The following is a 10,773-nucleotide window of genomic DNA, read 5'->3' on the forward strand; positions in this document are numbered from 1 at the left end:
AATACAGCAAACCCACATGTGTATTTTACAAGGTCCACTGGTGATGCATAGGTGCTTACAATTCCAAGATGCTCTGCTCTAAGGAGACAGGGAGTCTTTGGTGTAAGGAACAGGGGTAGGGAAGAGAAGTGGGGCCAGGTCTTCTTTTTTTTTTAACCCTAGTCCAAACAAGACTGGCCAGTGTATTTTTCAGCCCTTTTATTTAATTATGTCAGGATGTATCCACCTCTGCACTGTGGGGTTGGTATTCTGAATGCCCATTTAACAAGAAAAACAGGAATTATTTTTTTCCTTACAAATTGCTTTCCTGAATCTCCTATATGTATTTCATCTATTCTCCCTGAGTATGTGTGTTTTTGTGTGTGGAAAAAGCAAAGCTTAAATGTCAGAAGGAAGGGATCAGATTCCCTGTCCTCTTGCCAACCGAGAGCACATTTACTAGTCTCTTCCCTCCATTAAATGTTAAATGATGTTTATGAAGCACCCACATGGGCCTGGAGCTTTTCTCAGTGCTGAAGGTTGCCAGGTGGCCAACATAATGGCATTACCCTTTATTTGAACTTTCTACTCCGGTGTTCTTGCGGGCTCTGCAGGAACACAAGCAGACTCAAATTTAAAGTGAGAACCAAGAACAGGATAGACATGACACATGAGAAGTAGTTCCTGATTCTTAATCAGGTAAACCAGTGGGCCGTGCCTGGTCAGTTTCACCTTATCAGCGCTGTCCAAGAGCTGTCCTCAACTTCTCTGGCCGTCCTCCACCCTGCCTGAGCCCTGCCTGCTCCCTGCTATCTGGAGGAAAATTACACAACCCCACAAATGCTGAAAAGGGTATCAAAATAGACCAACTTTTCCTATGACTATCTCACAGATGACATGACCAGATTCACCATGTACTGGACTTCCTGACTTAACAGAACGTGCATTTTAAACCAGACCCAGCCCGAAAATCCAGATAATATGGTCACTACAACTGCCAATCAGGTCAATATAGAAATGGCTATTTTATCCTAACACACGTGGGGAAAAGATCTGCTTCTTCGAAGATGAACTGTATCCTTTCTTCTGTGTCCAAACCTGCAATCTTTCAATATAACATATTGTTCAGCATAACAAATGCTATGTAAACTCAGGGTGGGTAATTATCTTCCTATCATCACCAGGAACTGAGATATATAACATATAAAAGTGGACTGTAACATCCTCCTACACTGAAAGCACTGTTAGTAAACTAAGCATTCACTCCAGGAAAACAGACAGAGGTTCCTTCACGGAAACCCCTCTGCAGAGCAGGCAGGAAGGAAGAGGAGGGACGGGGAACTTGTGCACCACCAAACCCATGCCCTCCTCTGTCTTGGCGTCTTCTGCTCCATTTAGGAGAATGCTTTCTGGCCAGTAATGATGAACCCGACGCCAACTGAATGAGATTTGCAGGTGTGAGTGGGAGGCTGCCGGGGCAAACCCGGATGAATGAGAATGTGGAGAGAGGAGGGTTTCTGGGACAGAAGCAGAAGCAAAAGTTTTGCTTGAATGAGCAAAAAAAAAGACAGACGCCTCTTCCTGAGGGAGGGTAGATGGGTCATCCCAAGAGGCAACTGAGAGCTCTGAGCTGCTGTCAGGGAAGGATGCAACAAAGTCAGCGAGCTCTGCAGCAGACAAAAAGAGTCAGAATTGTCTGAAGGCTTGCAAAGCTGGCCAAGCCCATGGGCGCCACCTCCCCAGCAGCTCAGGCAACACAGTAGTCTTAACAGGTTAAGCCCCATGAAAGCAAATGAATGGATAAATCAAGGGTGCAAATGCCTGTGTGCGTGTAGTGCATGTAGCACACACGAATAGTGCGTGCATGCCTGCATGCTAAGTCGCTTCAGTTGCGTCCGACTCTGTGACCCTCTGGACTGTAGCTTGCCAGACTCCCTCTGTCCATGGGGATTCTCCAGGCAAGAATACTGGAGTGGGTTGCCATGCCCTCCTCCAGGGCATCTTCCCGACCGAGGGATTGAACCCCGGTCTCCTGCATTACAGATAGATTCGTTGGCATCTGAGCCTCCAGGGGAGCCCCCACGTGGTAGGCACTAAGTTAATAGTTACTGAATGAATGAGTAGGTGGATGAGTCAGTTCAAGCTTCAGAACCAACCATTTGGTCCAGGAACTATATCAATTCATTCATTAGTTCGTGCAGCACATATATTTTGAGAGTCCACTTTGTATCTTTTTTTTAAATTGAAGAATAATTGCTTTACAATATCTACTTTATGTCTTGAACTATGCAGCAGCTCAAGACAGAAAAGGTCTGCCCTCCAAATTTCTAGTGGGGAGACAGACAAATAAATACACAAGCAAATAGGTAATAAGATAATTTATAAGCAACAGCGAGTGCTATAAAGAAACTAAATTGTATTGTTAGACTAGAGCAGAGGTCAGCAAACTTCTTCTGCTAAGGGTCAGAGAAAAAATACTTTGGGTTTTGTGGGCCAAACAATCTCTATTGCAATGACCCAACTCTGCCATTGTAGCCTGGAGGCACCTTGGACAAAATGTAAATGATTAACATGGCTTGTATTCAAATAAATCTTCATTTATGGACACTGAAATTTTAATTTCACATAAATTTTATGTTGCAAAATATTCTTTTTTTTTTAACCATTTAAAATGTAAACACCATTCCTGACTCTGAGGCCATATAAACATAGGTTGATGGCCAGATATGGCCCCTAGGCTGTAGTTTGTAGACCCCTGAAACAGCACGACAGGGCAAGGGCTCAAGGGGGCTCTTCCAAGAAGGTGACATTTAAGCCTAGATTAGCATGAGGAGAAAGAACTAGACATGCAAAGCGGTGGGAAAAACATTCCAGGCACAAAAAGTCAGGGTGCAAAAGTGTGTGCATATATACACACACACACATATATAAACACATCCACAGTACTATCCACTATAGACAGGTGTCGAATAGTGGTGAGGGAAAGCAGATCTAGAAACATCTGTGTCCCCTACCTGACCATGATTTGGAGCCATAAGGTTGAAGGCAATCCTGGTGACTGTGCTCATCAGCCAGGTGTGCAGCTCCACACTTTGATGAACCAGCATGTTTCTGAGCGAAACAGATTCTGACTTGACTCTCCCTTGTTTCTCTTCTGCAGATTTCCTCATTGTTCAAGATTGCCATTAGATTTTTAAGCAACAGCATCTTTCTGGAAAATTTGTGGGCAAAGCAGTTCACAAAATGAGGTTGTGCTTGTTTGTTTTGTTCGGGGTTTACAACTTTTTGAGTGTTATGGTTTGATTCCTGGATTCTAACCAACATTGATAAGCCTGGTACATTTCATGGGAGTGTTTGAACATAGTCTCATTAAATACAAATTATCAAAAGTCTTCTGGAATTGTGTATGCAAAGGGGGAGCTTCCCTGGTGGCTTATTGGTAAAGAATCCACCTGCAGTGCAAGAGACACAGGAGAGGCAGATTTGATCCCTGTGTCAGGAGGATCCCCTGGAGAAAGAAATGGCAACCCACTACAGTATTCTTGCCTGGAAAATCCCGTGGATAGAAGAGTGGAGAGCTACAGTCCATGGAGTCGCAAAGAGCTGTACATGACTGAAGAGAGGCACTCATGTATGCATAGGGAAAATGGACAATTCCGTCCATCAACCACATACCATGAGAGCTATGGCTACCATCAAAAACTAGGTGAAACAGGTACTTGGAAGCCCCTGCTATACCTTCTCCAACCCCCACCGTGTAGGGATAGAGCAAAAGGGGATGGTAGAAACAGCCAGCCCCAGGTGAAAGGAACTTGTCTTTGAAGCATATTGTTCTGATTCATTGGTTTCTGGCCCCTATGGCCTTTGGACTTGAGTCGATTCCTATTCTTGTGGAAGCTACCCAGGTTCATATTTTCCCCTTTCATATGTGGATTTTTACTTTGTTGATTAACATTTCTTGCACAGAATTAAGGCACAGAATAGCATCTCAATCCTTCATATCCCCAATTGGGGGGCAAAGCAACTCAGCAGTTTTCAAGTCCTGGCAGCATCAAAAGAGCATCTGTAATCAATTACCACCTTCCCCCCACCCCATTTCTCACCGTCCATTGCTTAAAAATGGCTAACTTATTTTTTTCCCTCATATCCTTGTAAAAACACATGCACACACCAACACACACATGTGCTCCCAGGCTGAAATCACAAGTGCCAAAGCTCAGCCTGGAGAGGTTTATGACTGGCTTATACATCCCTGAAAATGGGGGTTTATAATGGAAACACTGACAGATCATTAACTATAATAGCATAAACCGAGGCACAGAATTTTCACGTTGTCTCCATTTTGTTTGTATCAGCAGGATTTCCCAGCCCAGAATCTGGTGGGAGCTTACGAGCTGTGCCCAAATGTGTGAGGCAAATTTGAGGGCAAGAGGACAGCCCGGAGAAAATAGCTCAGGTGTAGAATATTCTGTGATGTCTGGATTCAGAAATGATCATGGGAATCTCAGCATGGAGATAGCACCACCTAGGCTGGAAGCCTAATCTCTATCAGCCAATCATCTCCAATGACCTGCTTCTCCTTGCCCTGAGCATGACTTTTACTGGTATGTGCTTAGTCGCTCAGTCATCTCCAACTCTTTGCAACTGCATGGACTGTAGCCTGCCAGGCTCCTCTGTCCACGGGGATTCTCCAGGCAAAAATACTGGAGTGGGTTGCCATTTCCTCCTCCAGTTTACTGATATACAGAAGCAAATTAGAGCAACTGGTTAGTTATCTGATACATGGAAACTATCCCCAGGTCTTCATTCTGGATCTTAGGCTCTCTGAGGAGGAGATGCATCCACCAACTGATCACCAGTGTTTAGAACATTGTCTGACACATAGTAAACATTCAATATGTATTTGGTGCTGCACACAGAGCTGGATGGATCTATGAGCTAATGAAGGAATTGTTGTTGTTCAGTCACTAAGTCGTGTCCAGTTTTTGCGACCCCAAGGACTGCAGCACACCAGGGTTCCTATTCTTCACTATCTCCCAGAGTTTGCTCAAACTCATGTCTATTGAGTCAGTGATGCCATCCAACCGTCTCATCCTCTGTCTCCCCCTTCTCTTCCTGCCTTCAATCTTTCCTAGCATCAGGGTCTTTTTCAATAAGGTGGCTCTTTGCATCACGGAGCCAAAGTATTGGAGCTTCAGCATCAGTCCTTCCAGTGAATAGTCAAGGTTGATTTCCTTTAGGATTGACTAGTTTGATCTCCTTGCTGTCCAGTGGACTCTCAGGAAAACTGATCTCTTTTGGCTTCATTCAGGTTTCTCATCTGTGAAATGAGGAGGTTCAATACCATCAGTGGTTCTCAACTCTGCTTGCACACAGAAATGATGCTGAATCACATTACAAACAGACCAACACCTGGATCCCTCCCCCTGACCAAATAAATCAGAACCTCTAGACATTTGGCTTGAGCAGCAATAGTTTGAAAAACTCCCCAGGTGGTTCTAATGTAGACTAGACAGCTCTAAAATTCCTTTCTGTGTTTCTAATTCTATGGAGTTTAATTCAGGTCATGAAATTCAAGGCCTAGAATTTGCCTCTCCTCAGTTCAGACAGGGCTTCCCAGGTATTTAGAATCCATCTGCCAAAGCAAGAGATGCCAGTTGGATCCCTGGGTTGGGAAGATCTCCTGGAGAAGGAAATGGCAACCCACTCCAATATTCTTGCCTGGGAAATCCCATGGACAGAGGAACCTGGCAGCCTACAGCCTATAGGATCGCAAAGAGTTAGACATGACTGATCAACTGAGCACGTACACAGTTCAGAGAGATAAAAGGATCAAGAGTGAGATGACATGGAGAAATTATATTTAGGAAACAATAACCATTTATTGAACTCCTCCTCAGTGCCATGCTGTGCATTGCATATATTACCTCCCATCCCTCTGACAGGTGGCATTATCCCATCATCCCTGTTTTGCAGATGAGGAACCTGCAGATGAGAAACAAAGTGAATTATCCAAGAGATAAGGAGTCATCCAGGAGAGGCCGCCCTCCCCAGCTGCCACGGGGCATTGTCAGTCAATCCTTTTCAGAATTAAAGGGTGTTTGACATCAGGCAATGATTTTATGTCCAGGCTGAGTGTTGGAAGAAAAAGAAGTGAGAACTTCAAGACACACCACACAAAGCTGTGAGGCCTGGGGAGGAGGACTTCCCTCCCGCCCCTGCTCCCCTCCAACGTGAAAAAGGACAAGCTTGCTGCTCCCCCAGGCCTGGGCCAGCTGTCAGAGATGAGCCCTGATAAAGGCCCTGGGCCTCCTCCTTGAATTCCTTTGTTCCAGAACCCATCCCATTAGAAAAAGGTCACACATCTTTGGCCCCTTTTAATTTCAGGGGTGGAGAGGTAAAAGCCCAGTCGGGGAAACATGTGCAATTATGAGCAATTACTTAAACGGCTTTCAGACAAGCCTTGGCCCTCCACCAGCAGGCAGAGGGGCCAGCGTCTGCGTTTTGTAGGCGAGAAGGAGAGAGGGTGGGAAGGTGGGGACGGGGGAGGGGAGACAGCAAAGCCTTTTGTCACTGGGCTACAAAAAAAAAAAAACCATTGGTATTTCCTGCCACCAGACTAGCTGACACTAACCAGCCCTGTGCAGGGGAACTATTCACTTAAAAGTCATCGTTTCCTTTACTTATCTGCTTCTAAAGAAACAAATCTATTAGCAGCAAGAAATCACTCCAGCGGCTTTAACTAAGTGCTTCCCCCGTTGAAAATGCCAAAGCCCTAGCCTTCAGCTCTGCCGGCCATGCCCTCTCCGATCCTCCCCAGCAGCAGCTCTGAGCTGGCCCGTGTCAGGGCGTCTCTGGCCACTACAGATAACAAGGGCCATTACATTCCAAATCCCTCCCCAACCTCCTCCCCTCCCTTCCGCCAAAATCCCAAACCCAATTTCTCCCTGGTAGATCAAAGGCTGCCCGAGCTACAGGAGAGCCCACTCGATCAATAAACTCCTGACACGGGAATAAACAGAACGATACAATATTTTCCTTCAGGATTTATTTGGTCCCTGGAATAGCCGTGGTTTGCTATGCCTTTCCTTTTGAGACCAATGGAAATTTGGTGTAGAGCTGAAAATAGTTTGCTCTCTGAATTAAAAATCAAAACCCCCGGTAGCCCCCCAAACACTTTTCTAGTCTTTGTTGGCCTTAAACACACAAACTGTAAGGGGAAGCCTAGTGCTACAGTTGGACTTTTTAGATCTTCCGAAAGCAACTTGCCTTCCACGCTGACTCAGTGTGCAAGAGTTACTGGAGAGCTACCTAAGCAAGGCAGCTTCATTTTAATAATTAACTTGGCAATTTAGGAACTATAATAAAAATTAATATGCTTCTCCCATTGTTCATCCTGAAGAATTCTAAAGTACTCCACAGACGACGATCTGAAACTATGGATTAAAAAGTACAACAATTCAAAAAAAGTTAAATGCGAGGATGTTGTGCATTTGGGATACACGAATTGTTTTTAAACCCTTTAGGATATTCACTTTAGAAATCAATTCCATTGACTCCTCTATCACTCTCCTATGACTGTTTCTTTGATACTGAAATTCTTAATCCATGAAATTGGAGAAGAGAGAATACGTAGAGATGAGTTGCCGAAATAGTCCATGGAACTCATTTAGAATCTAGCATCTAGGTTGACCCATTAATTATGATGTTACATTTACTCACACATGCCTTCATGTATATCACATACATATTACAATTTTAGAAATAAAGTCTTGTATCTTCCTCCTTCGTAAGATACATAAACGTATATCTAGATCAATTTGAGCTTGTCATTAGTTTGGAAAATGTTCCACAAAGATTACTGAGGCATGTTGCTGTTGTTGTTTAGTTGCTAAGTCATGTGTGACTCTTTGCACTCCCATGGACTGCAGCCCACCAGGCTCCTCTGTCCATGGGATTGCCCAGGCAAGGATACTGGAGCGGGTTGCCACTTCCTTCTCCAGGGTATCTTCTTGATCCAGGGATCAGACCCCTGTCTCCTGTATTGCTGGCAGATTTTTTACCACTGAGTTATCTGGGAAGCCCCAGAGGGGCTTTAGTATTAATACTATCATTATTAATATTAATTTAATGTTAATCCATCCCAATTTAGACTCCAGATAAGAGAAAGCAAAGTAGATCAACAGCATAGGCCAGAAGATGAGAAAAACAAGGGGGAAAACCGTGTCTTGTGACATAATGACAGTTACAGCTTAAGCCTAGAATACAGACAACAGTCTGTATCAACTTTACATTTATAGCCTATGGGAAGAATGGAGACTCCTTGCCAAGCTGTCTGTAGATTTTCTTCTGCAGCATGACTTCAGATTGACAATGACCATTTATTGAGAGCTCACATTTACCCAGCAAAGAGTGAAGCACTTGACAAGCTTTACATTATTTCCTTTAGTCCTCACATAAGGGTCTGATGAAATAGGTAACACTTAACTGATGAGGTATGTGGTCCTAAAGAGGTTATCTGTCTTCCCCAAGCTCACATGGAATTGACTGGAAATGCTGGGATTTGAATGGAGGCATCTGACTTCAGAGCTGGCATGTAAACTGCCAGCCTGAGACAAAAGAGTCTGCAAGTTCCCTCCCAGCCCAGCACTTTTAACTTCCACCAAGAGGCAGTAGACTTTCTCTTCCATATCATCTTCCCCAGTCTTCTCCATCCAGACTTTTATATGACCTAAGCAATGGATATGTTTACACTGACTATCTCCAAGTCATTATTTTTCAAACACTTTCCCCTTATCCTTGTATTTCTGTCAATTAAGCCAGGAGAAAATCAACATATCATGGAGGACAGCATTGGATGATTAAGTACATTGGTGGGGACCTAGACACAGGTCTACCAATACCATGTACCTTTAGGTTTGTGACCTTCAGGAAATACATCTTTTACATTAATTTCCTTAGTTTTCAAGTGCACCATTTTAAAGAAGCCTGGCATGATTTATTGATGTCTGTCTCCCAGCAGGAATATTTTTCTTTTCCTCCTCTTAGCACAACGATTTGCACTAATCCTTTTGAGGAGCAGTGGGGAAGTCTTTTGTTCTATTAAGGTAATATGCAGCTGTCTCTAGACCCAGTGTTCAGTGACTACTTTGCCAGCACTTTTAAGTAGTTCACCATGAAAGTTCAGAGTCAAACAGTCTTTGGATGCATGTATACCATGTCATTGCTGTTTAGTCACTAAAGTCATGTCCAGCTCTTTTGCAGCCCCATGGATTGTAGTCCACCAGGCTCCTCTATCCAGGGATTTCCCAGGCAAGAATACTGAAGTGGGTTGCCATTTCCTTTCTCCAGGGGATCTTCCTGACCCAGGGATCAAACCCAAGTCTCCTGCTTAGCAGGCAGATTCTTTACCACTGACCCACCAGGGAATCTCACACATATACCATACCTCTCAGCAAACTCACCCAGAATGGCCTGCCTGCCTAAAGACAGAACTTGGCATCCTTGGCCTCAAAGTGATCAACACAACTGGTCTACCTTGTGGGAAAAAAATCTCTGAGCAAACCATGCAAAACCACAGTGGTGGGGCTTGGGGGGAAGACCAAACCAGCCAAAAGAGAAACATTTTCCTCCACCAAGGAAATCAGCCAGGTGAGGCTAAAGTGGGACAATGGGGCAGGGGCTGGAAGCTCGAGTGGCCCCTCTGGCAGATAATGGCCTCATGGGGGCCCTCATCTTGATGAATATATCTAGGGTTTGTGGCTTCTTATTGCCCTGGTTCATCCCCAAAGAGTGATCATCACCACGTTGGTGACTAATTCAGTTTGCTGCTATCTCTTTTGACTGACTGCAATTCTAGCCCAAGTCAAGCCTCCCTTTGGACCAGAGTTGAAAAATAAAAGCAGCTGGCATCTCAACCATCTTTGGCCTTGGAGGAGAAGACTCCCTCTCCAGTGCTCAGGCATTGAGATCATGGAAAAAATTCCTCTAGATGCAAAAGTACCTCCAAACCCAAACCACCTCCTTGGACACACCCCTTTTGGCCTTCACTGCCTTAAACATTCACACCATATTTGAATATTTAATTCTACATTGTATTTTTTCCTATCATCTTTTTTAACACTTTGACAAATTACGTACTTACTTAATCTAAACTGTGCAGCTCCATAAAATGTTTATGTACTCTTCTGAGGCAGAAGGCTTCCCAAGTGGCTCAGTGGGTAAAGAATCCACCTGCAATGCAGGAGATGCAGGAGACACCGGTTCAATCCCTGGGTCGGGAAGATCCCCTGGAGGAGGACATGGCAACCCACTCCAGTATTCTTGCCTGAAAAATCCCATGGACAGAGGAGCCTTGTGGCCTACACTCCATATAGGGTCACAAAGAGTCAGACACAACTGAAGTGACTGAGTATGCACGCATGTTGAATACAGTAGATAGACAAGATCATCCTAGCAAACACAGGGAAAACGGACTTGCCCAATGAGTGAGCCTCCATGAAGAGTAACATTTTTTCAGAATATACCTTTCCATTGAATTTCTCAAATATCACAGGATTTTGCTGACCAAACAGGAGCCTCAAAGCGTCTCTGTGGGAGCTGCTATAAGGCAACCCTCTGCTGTCCCACGTGCCTGTGACTATAACATATCTGTCCTGTCCACTGACACATGTCCCCTGGGTTCCTCACAGCCAAAGGCACATGTGCCAAACAGGCTAAATGAATTCTTGGCCTTGTAACCAAACAAGGATAACCAATCACTGGTGTTTGACCCCATGACCTTGGCCTCTATAG

Source organism: Odocoileus virginianus, chromosome 6 (genome assembly GCF_023699985.2).
Source record: "Odocoileus virginianus isolate 20LAN1187 ecotype Illinois chromosome 6, Ovbor_1.2, whole genome shotgun sequence".
In the NCBI taxonomy this organism is placed as follows: Eukaryota; Metazoa; Chordata; class Mammalia; order Artiodactyla; family Cervidae; genus Odocoileus; species Odocoileus virginianus.